The sequence below is a fragment of the Lissotriton helveticus genome, chromosome 3_1, assembly GCF_964261635.1.
Source record: "Lissotriton helveticus chromosome 3_1, aLisHel1.1, whole genome shotgun sequence".
NCBI lineage: Eukaryota > Metazoa > Chordata > Amphibia > Caudata > Salamandridae > Lissotriton > Lissotriton helveticus.
The window spans coordinates 988,539,951-988,552,695 of record NC_136061.1 but is presented as its reverse complement, the minus strand read 5'-3'; positions in this window follow the sequence as shown (position 1 = coordinate 988,552,695).

Here is a 12,745-nt window from a genome sequence, read left to right as displayed (position 1 = left end):
GTCTTTAACCTCTGGGAGTGGTACGCACTCCCCAGCATGAGGTCAGATCTCTGTGTTGGCAGCAAACCCTTGAAAAAATTCAGCCGAGGCACAAGAACATTGGGTTAACTAGGTGGGCACTGTCTAAAGTGCCACCTAGGTACATGCTGGTTAAGCCTCGATACCACCATTGTGTCAGGGGTTAAAATAGCATGGTGTTTGTCACCAAACACAACATAAATTGACCGTTCCATAGTGGAACTGGACATCTGGGGTATGTCCAGTGTCCAGCCAATGTTATCTTATTTTTAATTTATTTTTTATTTTTATTTAAAGAGTTTATATAGCGCTGGCTAGACCCGAAGGTATCAGAGCGCTTTACATGAGAATCAACAATGTAACAGAAAAAGATCAACAATTACACAATACATCAATAAATAGGCAATACAATTAGGAGAGGAGAGAAAGGAGAGAGAAAAGTAGTGGAGGGGGCAGGGGAGGTGAGAAAGGGAGGATAAGGGAAGAGACAACAAGGAGAGACGAAAGGAAGTCTGTCTAAAGGTTGACTGGGTAGGTGACAACCAAGGAGGGAATCCACGGCCCATCTCCCCTATAGCTAAACCAGGTAGCTCCATCGGGCATCAGACAAAATAGTTCAGTCTCAATACATTGAGAGAGGAGTGAAGGAGAGACATAAATAGAGGGAGGATGTGGGAAGAGACGACAGGAGAGACTAAAGGAATTCTGTCTAAAGACCGACTGGGTAGAAGACGCCCAAGGAGGAAGTCCCCGGTCATTCTCCCCTATAGCTAAACCAGGTAGCTCCATCGGGCATCAGACAAAATAACTAGATCTCAATTGACGAGGGAAAATTCACAGATAAACAGGGTGGGGACTAAGGGACAGGACAGGTGAGGGCAAAGGTCAGGGGGGGAGGAAAGGAGACAGGTGAGGGGGAGGAAAGGAGACCCAGCAGGGAGACGAGAAGAACTGTGCCCAATGCCCGGCTGGGTAGGTGATGGTCGAGGGGGTGAGCCCAGGCCAATCTCCTCTATAGCTGTCTAGCAGCTCCACCGGGCATCAGCCATGTAGCTCAGGTCTCAGCGGTCAGGAAAAATAAAGATAACAGTTTTTCAAAGTTACATTAGATACAGTAGAATAACATAGAATAACATAGAATAACACGTCCCAATAGAGGATGGGAGGAAAGGGGGAGGGGAGTTGAAAAAAAGGGGCTGGGAAGCAAGTCAATTCTGGCAGACCGGCAGTGGAGGAACAGTACATCATGAAGGCCCAAAAAGAGTGAAAGGGACAATAGCACAGGTGGAGTTACATAGTCATTAAGTCCAGCGCCAAATTCGATCGCCGCGTTGGGTTATCTCGGCAAAGTTGGGGGACCATAAGGAGGGGGTGAGACAAGGAAAGGAGACAGCTGAGGGGGAGGAAAGGAGACAGCAGGGAGACGAGAAGAACTGTGCCCAGTGTCCAGCTGGGTAGGTGATGGTCGAGGGGGTGAGCCCAGGCCAATCTCCTCTATAGCTGTCTAGCAGCTCCACCGGGCATCAGCCATGTAGCTCACTCTGATGCTTACTGTGACCATTCGGACTTTGCATGTGGTAGTAAAAAATCTAACACAGGTAATCGCCACCTGCCCGCGACTACCAGACCAGTGCAAATTTTAGCTGCCATCCCATTACCTGCGAACAAGGAAGGCGCAAGGGGCGTGTGGCCACACACCTGATCTATTCGTGAACCGGTGCCATATTCAGCTGCTGCTTCGTTTGGCAACATTCTTCAGCCAAGCTAAACAAATTTCAAATACTATTTTGGAAGAAAAAATCCATTATAACAATGTATTCATTTGAAATTTTTTATAAAGCGTGAACAAGACCCGATAGGGTATCAGAGCGACGTACATATAAGCAAAACCACAAAGGAGGCTAAACAAACATAGGGTGATCATATTAGGTGTAAAGAATCAAAGCATTGCATAGTTGAAAGGTAGATCCATGCTCAGCCGCCGCTCGTGCTGGTAAAAGCGGTGGGGGGGATTAGACAGAAAACCATGAGGGAAAATTAAGGCTGGCTAACATGGACATTCCACACTCAAATTTCTCTAATTATCTGTGTACTGTGGACCTTCCTACAATCTGATTTCTGTGACTCTTCACAAAATCTCAGGCAGCACAGTTTTAGCATTGCTTGGGATTCATGCTTTGTTATTTATTTTTATTTATGTATAAAGTTTTATATAGCGCGGACAAGATCCCGAAGGATGTCAGAGCTCTTTACAATATGATGGGAGGAAGAACATAAATGCAGTGTCAATTGAAGTTGCTGATTGTAGTTTATTACTCTGGGCTTTAAGTGCTACAGTTAGACTGCGATATCAAGGGTGTAAAAAAGGCACTAAAATTCCTAGCGGGATTCCTGAATTTAAACAAGCATTGGCAGAGACGATATTTCTCTGGGACCTATTATCTTTGCCAATAGTTTCATACAAAGGGAACAGCATCCCCGATGCTTGGCACTTGGCTACAGAATGTAAAAAAATAAACAAGGCTTTTCTTTTGTAGGCGCATCACGCATGCAAGTGCCTACAAAATGAAAGCAGATTTTTTTGTTTTATTTTAGTTGCTGATCCTAGTTGGATCGGTAACTAACAAGAAAAAAAAGTCATTAAAGCGTTCCTTTTTTAAAACAAAGCGAATAAGGGAGGAAATGCAGGGTGTGGGCAGGGGGTAGAAGCAATATGGGGACAAGGGGTAGAAGCAATATGGGGACAAGGGGCAGAAGCAACACAGAGGCACTGTTTTTCAAAATAGGTGGGGGAAAGAAACATGGACGGAAGAAACACAGAGTTGCTGTGGTTGGTGGAAGTAGCACGAGAGAGAAGGTAGTCAAGGAACATTGGGGTGTGGATGGGGTAACAAACGGGCGAAAGAAAGCAATGTGTTGCTGGTAGGGAGAAAGCATGTAAGAAGCTCCTGAAAAAGAAAGAAGTGGGATCAAATAGTAATGTGTCCATGCTCCAGGGGTGGGAAAAACACAAGAAGAGGAAGGAAAGCCCACACAACTAACAAATAAGAAGGAAGTAATGGGAGTGATAATGAAGCCAACCAATGGCAAGCAATGGGCGGGCTCTAAGTCCACTGTAAGATAACAATATGTCTTGCAACAGACAGTTAATGCCCTGTCTTACTGGAGAAAGGGCCGGACTGAGAACCAAAACCGGCCCTGGCAAAGTGCTCGGCCGGCCCCCTGGGGGTGCGACCGAGCTCTTTGCCGGGTCGGTTTTTGGCCGATTTTGTTACAGGGCCGATTTTGCAGCTATGCTGCAAAAACGGCCCCCAGGGCCCAAAACCGGCCCCCACCCTTACGGCGCACCGGGGGATTGCCCGGTGCCCGCAACGGCCAGTCCGGGCCTGACTGGAGACCTAAAACTGTGTCAGATGTGATTTCCCTACAAACCACATCACATGGCAACATTTCTCATATATCTTTAGAGAAACTCTAAATATAAACTTCCTTTTCCTTCAGAGCTTAAATTCAGCTTCTAAGCCAAAGTTCTTGTCAAAGGCTGATGTTTTTGAATACATTTTTTGCAACTGAAGAATTAAGAGACTGGGAAGCTCCTCAAAGATATATAATGAACGGAAGCAGTACCTTGGCAATATCTCGCATTTTGTTTATCAGAACCTTAAGGCTAGACACTAACAAATGTTCTGGAACTTTCGATCATTGTCATCAAGGATTTAAACAAATAAAAGATTTCTAGAGCCATGAACGGAGATGCTCTCCATTGAATATAATCCTATCACAGAGCCTAAGTGTTCATAAAGACCACTCTTGTGGGTCTGAGGTAGCACATGCCGTTGTCATGGGGACATGATGCATAGCTCCCTCTCCCACTATACAGACCGGTGGCATCTTAAGTAAGGAAGTCATGTTTTGGAAACCAGGCTCGTAAACAGAAATGACTATGTGAGCTTGGGAGCAAATATTCTTCACGTCCAAAAATAAATTGTCTTAAGTGCTGCTATAAATTAATGTAGCATTTGACTAATCCTGTTTTATCCAGCGGTCATTTCATTTAGAAGGAGGCACACATGAACAGTCCTATGAGGCACATGAGAATGTGTGTGTGTGTGTGTGTGTGTGTGTGTGTGTGTGTGTGTGCATATTTATATAAACTATAGATTTGTAAAACAGTCTAGAGACCTGCACTCCAAGTGCAGACACTGTGGTGGTAATTCATTATCACAGAATGGCACAGAATGGCACAGTCACGGTCGTGTTTCCTTACTTTGACAGAACCTTGGTGACAGTGATAACACAAACTCCATACTTTATCTATATATATAAAAATGAATGTATGTCTGTCTGTCTGTCTGTCTGTTTGTCCTTAATGCATTACTACACCATTCATCCGATCGCCATGAAACTTTGGGAAGTTGTTGAGTACACTCCCGCAAAGGTTTCTGGCATAAATATTTTTTAAATATCGGCCCCCCAGGGCCCTCATAATCTTTCGAATACTGACGTACGCACCAGACGGAAAAACAAAAAAATGTGTATCCACAAGCACTCGAATAAAAATAAATAGAATTAAAACAGCATTCATCTGATCGCCAGGAAACTTTGGGAAGTTGTTGAGTACACTCCCGCAAATGTTTCTGGCATAATATTTTTTTAATATCGACCCCCCAGGGCCCTCATAATCTTTCGAATACTGATGTACGCACCAGACGGAAAAACAAAAAATCATGTATCCTCAAGCACTTGAATAAATAAATAGAATTAAAACGAAACTTAGAAATGTTTTCCATATTGAAATGAATAAGTTTCAATAAAAATGACACAATGTAAATTGAATGTTATCATAACGAGTTTCCTTGAATTTCCTTTCTAAGGAGATCGCAGCAACGCGCGACGGGTAAGTTAGTTGATATATAAAAACTGATAGGGTATTGTTTTGACTTATACTGGGTGCTCCTTTGTGTATGGATAGTGCTAAACCTCTCAGAAGAGCTGTAATGACAGGGAAACACGTCAGGGGTTGTTTGTATTCGTTCTAGATTGGCTTGGATTGTATTTTACCAATCTAAAGCTAGAATACTGTACCTGGAGTGGTTAACAGCTTTTGTCATTTTAGAGCTCAGCGTGGATCTTACTGTGCTAATCCTAAACTTAAAGACTTTGCTGTAGAAATGGCAAAAGATTGTGTCCCTTTCTAGCTCGGCATGTATTGCACTGTGATAATCCTGTGCTTAAAAAACTTTGCTAGAGAAAGAGGCATTTGAGGTGAGCACATTCAGAGTGTCGCTGGTGTTGTAGGGTGTTCTACCCAGGAGGCGCTCTCAACCTAAACTTGGGAACTACCCAGAGTCCCATGTTCACTATACAGCGCCTTAGTGGCAACCCACAGGCACTTTCCCCCGACCCTGCTAGCCCAACTGAAACCCTGCAAGAATTACCCAAACTATTGTGCATTACTCTTTTATCTAAAGAAAAGAAGCAGTTGTTCTTCTCGGGGAGCTCACACTAATTAGGATACCTAATACCATTCCTCTCCTAGGGTCCTAGGAGGTTAGACAGCTTCATCAGAGGATCTGGAATTAGTTCTGCATTGCTTAAGTAAATGCAGGGCAGCCTTCATCTCTAGGAGGAATCCTAAACCTTTACATGTATCCAAAGACGTACCTCAGTCATCGGATCTCAGCAGTCTTCTGGAGGGGACAGCGGAATCTGCCATAACCTAAAAGGTATGTTCATCATGGACTCGCCTTGAGTCCACCCAGAGGTGGCGCAGGCGCTGCACCCATCAGCTTCACTTGGTGCCCTCGAAGGTATGTGTGGTGGTTGTATTCACAGATGCATGCACTACAGATGGCTGGGCAAAATTACAGATGAAGGGCACAATGAGGTACCTTCAGATGATTCATTTCTCCAATTATTCTTTAGTCTACAGGACTATGAAACAAAACAGGTTCCCATGGCCGGACTGGGAAACCAAACCAGCATTGGCAATTTTGACGGACCAGTCCCCCTGCTTCTTTTGTTCCCAGGGGCCAGTCGTGCAACACCCATCGGACTCACGGGGCTTCACCCCCCCCCCGTCGTGTGTGTCTGGCGACCATCTAATTGCAGCCCACCCGAGTACTTAACAGGTCTTTAAAAGACCATTTACTTGTAAATTAAGCTTTTGTTGTGTTTTCACCCCTTCTTACAGCCACTTTGTCTATGGTTGGAAGAATTAGCACCCGCCCCGAAATATTTTTCAGCCCCCCCCCCCAAAAAAAAATTGGCTCTAGTTGCCCGCCTGCCAGGGGCTGGTACACCAGCACCGCTGCAAAACCAGCCCCCAGTGCTGCAAAAACGCCCCCAACCCTTCCAGCCTCCCGGGGAAATGCCCGATGCCCGCTACGGCCAGTCCGGCCCTGCAGATTCCTACAAGAGCACTCAGTTCCACAAATCCAGCTGTCAACATTGGGACAAAGGCATCCCGGAATACTCTCTACATCATACATTCTGCACCTGAGGTAGGTGCCCACGAGTACCATTACATACATGACATAAAGCACAATGCGGGATAACATTGTGATATGCAAATAATGACAGGTTTTTTCTGTAATTTATTCATTATATATTTTTTAGGCTTGCTAATATACAGAATACATTGAAGTGCATTTTGTGCCTGTTGTTGGGCTAATATTTTCTGTGTTATGTATGTATTTATTTGTGCTATGTATGTATTTGTATATATGCATTTATTTATGTTATGTATGTATTTGTATCTATGCATTTTTTGTAGCAGCCGGAAGTCGGGCAGGAGAAGGAAACTGGCAGAGGCTCGCTAGTGCTGAGTTGAACATTGACAGGCTGCCCAGGGACAGGCTCTCGTGGGCCGGACTGGCCCTGGCACTCCTGGCACTCCTTCACTGGCACTCCCTACCACCCAAGATGCTGCATGGATCACCTCCAGCAGGGGTCCAGTCCTGTCCAAGTGCAACAGAGAAGAAAGCATTGAACCAGCACCTGTTATGTCAAATGTGGCATTACTGTTGACAGAAAAACTCCCTACGTAGCACGGGCGTTTTATTGAAATTTGTGTTACTTATACCATTTCCTGACTCTTTCGAAACAAAACTTTTTTTAAAATAGCACGCCCATGTTTTACACTTTATGCTGCTTTTTCTAGCGTGCCTTGATGGCTGGCTGACAACAAAGAATTCAGAAGGCGCCTCAGACAGAATTCAGAAAGGTGCGCGGGCATCTGACCATGATCTGCTTCAGTAAACCGGGGGGTGGGGGGATTGTTCTCTCTCTCTCCCCAACACCAAGAGCAGAGGCCAGCAGAGAAACCTGACTACCTGAGAGAAACCTGAAGGGCCAGTGCGAAGACCTGCAGCTGAATAAACACACTTAACTGGTGCCCATGAAACGCGCCGGTGCTGATGAGTAAGGGCCAGTGCTAAGCACTGGAAACCACTGCCTCAAATTAAACACACTGCATTTTCAAAGCCACAACTCTCATTCTCTTTTCACTCTGTGATCCTCCTGCTCCCTATGAGTAAAAGACCCCCTGCTACCCTTTAGCGATCACTATTCTTAACAAACATTTCCATACTTTTCACTTTTCTTAGGTTTTGCTTGATAGCTTTGATGTCTGCAATCATTACATGTTTTGCAAAAAAGAAGTGCGGGGTCCCAAAATTGCGTTTAGAAGCCCAGGACCAGCACTACTGAAGGTCAGGGTGCAACAAACCAAGGCTGCATAGTTGTGATTCTACCACATGCCTGTTTAATCCATCACCAGACACCCCCGATCAGTCTTGAAGGTTCTTTTTCATCCCTGATGTTTTCCTTTGTCACTGTTTTTCCATCTTTGTTTTCCCTCTTCTTTCCCCCTAATTAGGTCTTGCCTAGGCCTATGGAGGGTCGGGCACTTGCGGTAGAATTACATTTAGAATACTACCACAGGGCAATATATGCATGCACATATATTTCCACACATATATAACATAATGCAACCTGCCTCCTGTGCTAAAGGAGGCCTACCTTAAGGGTGACTGACATATTAAATGCAGTGAGGTGGCCCTGTCACACAAGTTGTGTGCGGGGATGAACTCGAGTAGGCAAGCTGCTTGTGAAGGGATAGCATGGCAGACTTGCAGCCCTTGGTTTCACTTGTGTCACTTAGAGTGGTAAAATAAGTGCTGCGGCCCTGGTGCTCACTTTATATCCCTGCCCTGGGTACCACTGGTACCATATACTAGGGCCTTACAGGTGTGTAAAAGTACTTGCTAATTGGGTGTACCAATTCACATTTACAGTGTAAGGGAAAGAGCACTGGTGCTTGGGCCTGATTAGCAGAACCAAGCATACTTTCAGATCAATTACCACAGCATCCAGCAGCAAAAAAGTGTGTGGATGACCATCCAAAAAGGGCACCTTACAACACATCCTAGTTATAATTTGTGTGACTTTTTGAGAAAATTCTTTGGTTTCTTCATGTGAGGTGAAGCGACTTTGGGCAAGATGTACGACCCGCCGATTAACGAGTTGCAAATTGCGTTATAGTTGCGACTCGAAATTTGCGACTCGCTTATTGGAATGCACTGTTTGTGATTCCTGATGGGGTCGCAAATTGCATGCCTCAATAATATTAATGAGGCAGGCACAATTTGGGACCGCTTTAGGAATGGCTAGCATTCACCGGGATGGTGCCCTGCTGGGGTCAGCAGACCACCATGTCTGTGACTGCTTTTTTAATAAAGTCGTTTTCCTTAAAGGAAAACGGGATGCATTTAAAGAAGAAAAATTAAACTTAAGGGCAGGCAGTTTTCCCTTTCTTTAGTAGAAAACCTCTGTCCACAAATAGAAACAAGCATTGGCAAAGCCAATTGGCCTTCCCTCAGTGGCCTCCATTTTTTTGCAAACAATAGGTAACAGGCATTTGAGATACGTATTACAAGTAATAGAAATATTAAAAGGGGAATGAATCATTGGAAAAAATAACAAACAAAAAAGAATGAAATGCAGAAGTACAAATGTGCACAAGCAAAATGCCTTCAAATACAGTGACACGAGACATTAGCTGACCTACTGCCTCAGCTTCTATTAATTATACTAGACATAATAGACTGTTTCTGCTTACAAGTGCCAAAGGGACAACATCTTCATTTTAAGGTCATTAAATTGGCAGACAATGTGACTATAAATTTTGTTTAGTTGGCAAGGAATGGGAAACCATTCAACTGTGTTATGTAAGAGTACTGCACACAATGTACAATATGCAATATACAATCAGTCTTAATTTTAGGCTTATAATAAAACAGTGAATGTGTTTAAATTGTACATTAAACAAATGTAACTCCATTGTGCACAGATCCTAAACCATTTTAACAGCATATCAAAAGAACATATATCTTTCAACGACCTGAGGTCAACAGTCAAGCGTCACATAACATCAGAATACTAGCAAATTATACACTTAAATCTTGCTCATGCAACCAGCACACAATTGTAGTAAAGTGCCACTTTTCGCATGGTTACCCCCACTTTTTGCCTGACATCGAATGCAGCTTGACTTGATGTGCCCTGGGTCACTGCCAAACAGGTTCCCAGGACCTGTGTTCTTTCCCAAAACTGTACCATTGTACCCACAATTGGCATCTCTCTGGCCACAGGTAAGCCCCAAGTAAATGTTACCTTGGGTACTAAGGGCACTGTGACCAGGGAAGGCATCTAAGAGATGCAGCACCGATTGTGCCACTCTTAGAGGCCCTGTAACTTAACACCCACAAACTGCCATTGCAGGTTGCGCAATTTGGTGCATAGAAAAGTGAAGAGCCGAATACCTACAACCCACTGTCTAAGGACTTGGTAAGCCACCACTCTAGCAGGATGCACTAACCCTCATGTAAGGGTACAGTGGCATGAGCCCTGTACTCCTACAGTGTCTAAGTCCATTCTTAGACATTGTAAGTGTAGTAAAGCCATACAGAGTATATTGTCTGGGAGTTGGTCATTACGAACTCGACAGACGACAGCTCCATAATGGCTTTACTAAAACTTGAGAAGTTTGGTAGCAAACTTCTCAGCACGGTACACCCACACTGATGCCAGTGTGGGATTTAATGTAAAGTGCACTCAGAGGGCATCTTAGAGATATCCCCTGAAAACAACCAACTCTGGTGTGGCTCCTAAAAGGCTGCCCACCATTTACCATCACAAGACAGGTTTCTGGAGCCTTGGATAGAGAGCCTCCACTCTCTGGGGCCAGAAACAGAGCCTATCCTGGGCAAGGTCCATGAAAAGGGAAGCTTAAAAGGCCGGCCGCATTTGTAAGCTGTCCCTGCCTTTTGATGCCCCCAGCAACTGGCTCCCACTGGTTCTGCCCCTCACTTTGGATGGGAGAATCAGTGGAAAAACCCAGCTAGGAGTTGAGGTGTGCCGACCTCTGCCAACCCCCCCCCCTCAGGTGGGGGAGGCGAGGTGAAGCACACATCTCAGTACACTCCAACTTGAAGATGAGGGGACCCACCCAATTAGGGAGAGGCTTATGCCCCCTCCCACTGGAGGGCGGCATAATAGGGGGCGTACCCCTCCCAAGGAAGAGACTCATTTTTCCCGACAGGCACACAATTGAGGCCTCACCTATATGAAAGCGCATCCATATATACGACCAAGAGACAGGGACTAATTATCAATATAATTTCCCAGGATGTGTCAAATAACACTGATCCTCAGGTCAAGATGCGTACTGATTCAATATAAAATCACACAGGTCCACATACAACTCACCCAAAAAAAAAAAGGTGTGGAAAATAGAGAGAGTACCTCACGATAGCACCACCCAAGAGGGTTCCCGGCTAGCAATTACCGGTATACCCACTTCTCATCATTGGCCACTCTCTCTATATGAAAAGACAGAAGTGCACTGAATAAAGTAATCGTGCAAACGTGAGAATAGTGGTGAAGACACAAATAGTGACAAACATATAAACAATGATACCAAGATGTTGTGTATATAAACAAACAAACAGACCCCTGACCAACCACAAAAAAGATTATGTGTAGCAGGGCTTTGCTTGCTTTTCGAGGACCGTCGGAAGCGCCGGAGGGACTCGGCAACAGTGGCTGTGACAATTTCCAGCCATTGCTGGACACGTGAAAATTTGACACGGTGTCCTACAGAGTGGTGCCGGTATACGCTGACTTAGCACCCTCAAGGTCTAGATTCTTCTGAAAAGACTGAGAATAGATAACCCCTCTTATGCCCTGATGAAATCGCTGAAATTTGGAGCGATGAAACATGTCTGCTTGAGGATATAATTCATTATGGTATACAAGTAACCATTTTTAATTGGTGGGGTTTGCTGCAACAGAATAAAAAACGAAAAGATTTGATTAAGGACAAGGAGGACTTTAACAAGTTTTCCACTCATAATTCACATGAGCACACATTCAGCAGCCTATAGATTCACAGGCCACACTAGCACCCTCATTACAAACTTATTGGGAATATACAGCAAAATCAAGATTACAAGACCAGTGGAAAATCCACACCTCTAGGTTTTTTTGGCCATTTAAATCAGGTGTAATTTGTCCGTGGAAAAATTCACAGAATCAGGGGAAAACATTAGGCCCGGGTGAAATGTAATTTACGCCAGCGTAATCCAGCGTAATTTCCGGCATTTCGTGCTACACTTGTGTCTGAATGACTGAAATTATGCCATCCTGCCACATTACATAATTTTGAATCTGTTCTTGGGAAAATGTTATTGTGGGAGCATGAAAACAACATGACTAGACAGAACGAGACTGGCTGTTGATTGCGACAAAGTGATTTTGCACTGCTTTTGTAGCGTGAAGTGAGTCCTCACATCCAAAAATGAATGTGAGGGTCCATTTTATGCTCAAAATAGTGCAAAATGCTAGATCAGCATTTCGTGTAATTTCGCCTATTTTTGGAATTTTAACGTATTTCTGCAGAGGAAGTTGCTGTTGCAGTTTCAATCTACATATGTACATGTATGTATCGCAATGCTATATAACACTTCTTTTCTCCTTGGTAACTACAAGTCATTCATTGACTTCTTTCATTGACAATAAACCTTGTCTTTAGGATCATTGGGAGGTATCTGATATCAGGATTTCTATAAATAAAACACGCCCCTAGTCTGAAACCCACTCTCACAATGCGCACAAATATGGCAGATTGGGACGGTTCCCCTTACTGATTTCTAATAGGAGTCCTCAATTAGGTAGATTAAAATAAAATTTGATTGTTTACTAATAGAAGATGTGCTGAAGCGGTTTTCTGACTCGTAGATTTCGCAAACCTTAGATAGGCAAGAAATACCCACGCAGAGTAAGATGTCACCTGTAAACTTTCCTATATCTATAGTGCCTTCAGAGCCATTTTCATCTCATTCAAAGAGGATCAACCTTCCCTTAGTTCACTTGAAAATCAAATCCAAGGCCAAATTAAGGTTTGAAATAAATGATTAACAAAAAGACTACCATTCAATATCAGTTTTTGGGAGACTATTTCTTGGAGGGCACTAAGACTACTTCTGCGAATGTCGAACAAGGTCTTTTTAGGGACGTGTAAGCCTTGCTACTAATGCTGTGTATTTGATGTAGTGCCCTAAGTGGCCAAGAGTATGCCCAGATGTAAGTGCCTTGCTTGCTGTGCCATTGGATCCACTATATATGTCACTGATAAGGCCTAATAATGTCGAAACCAGTCTGGGTT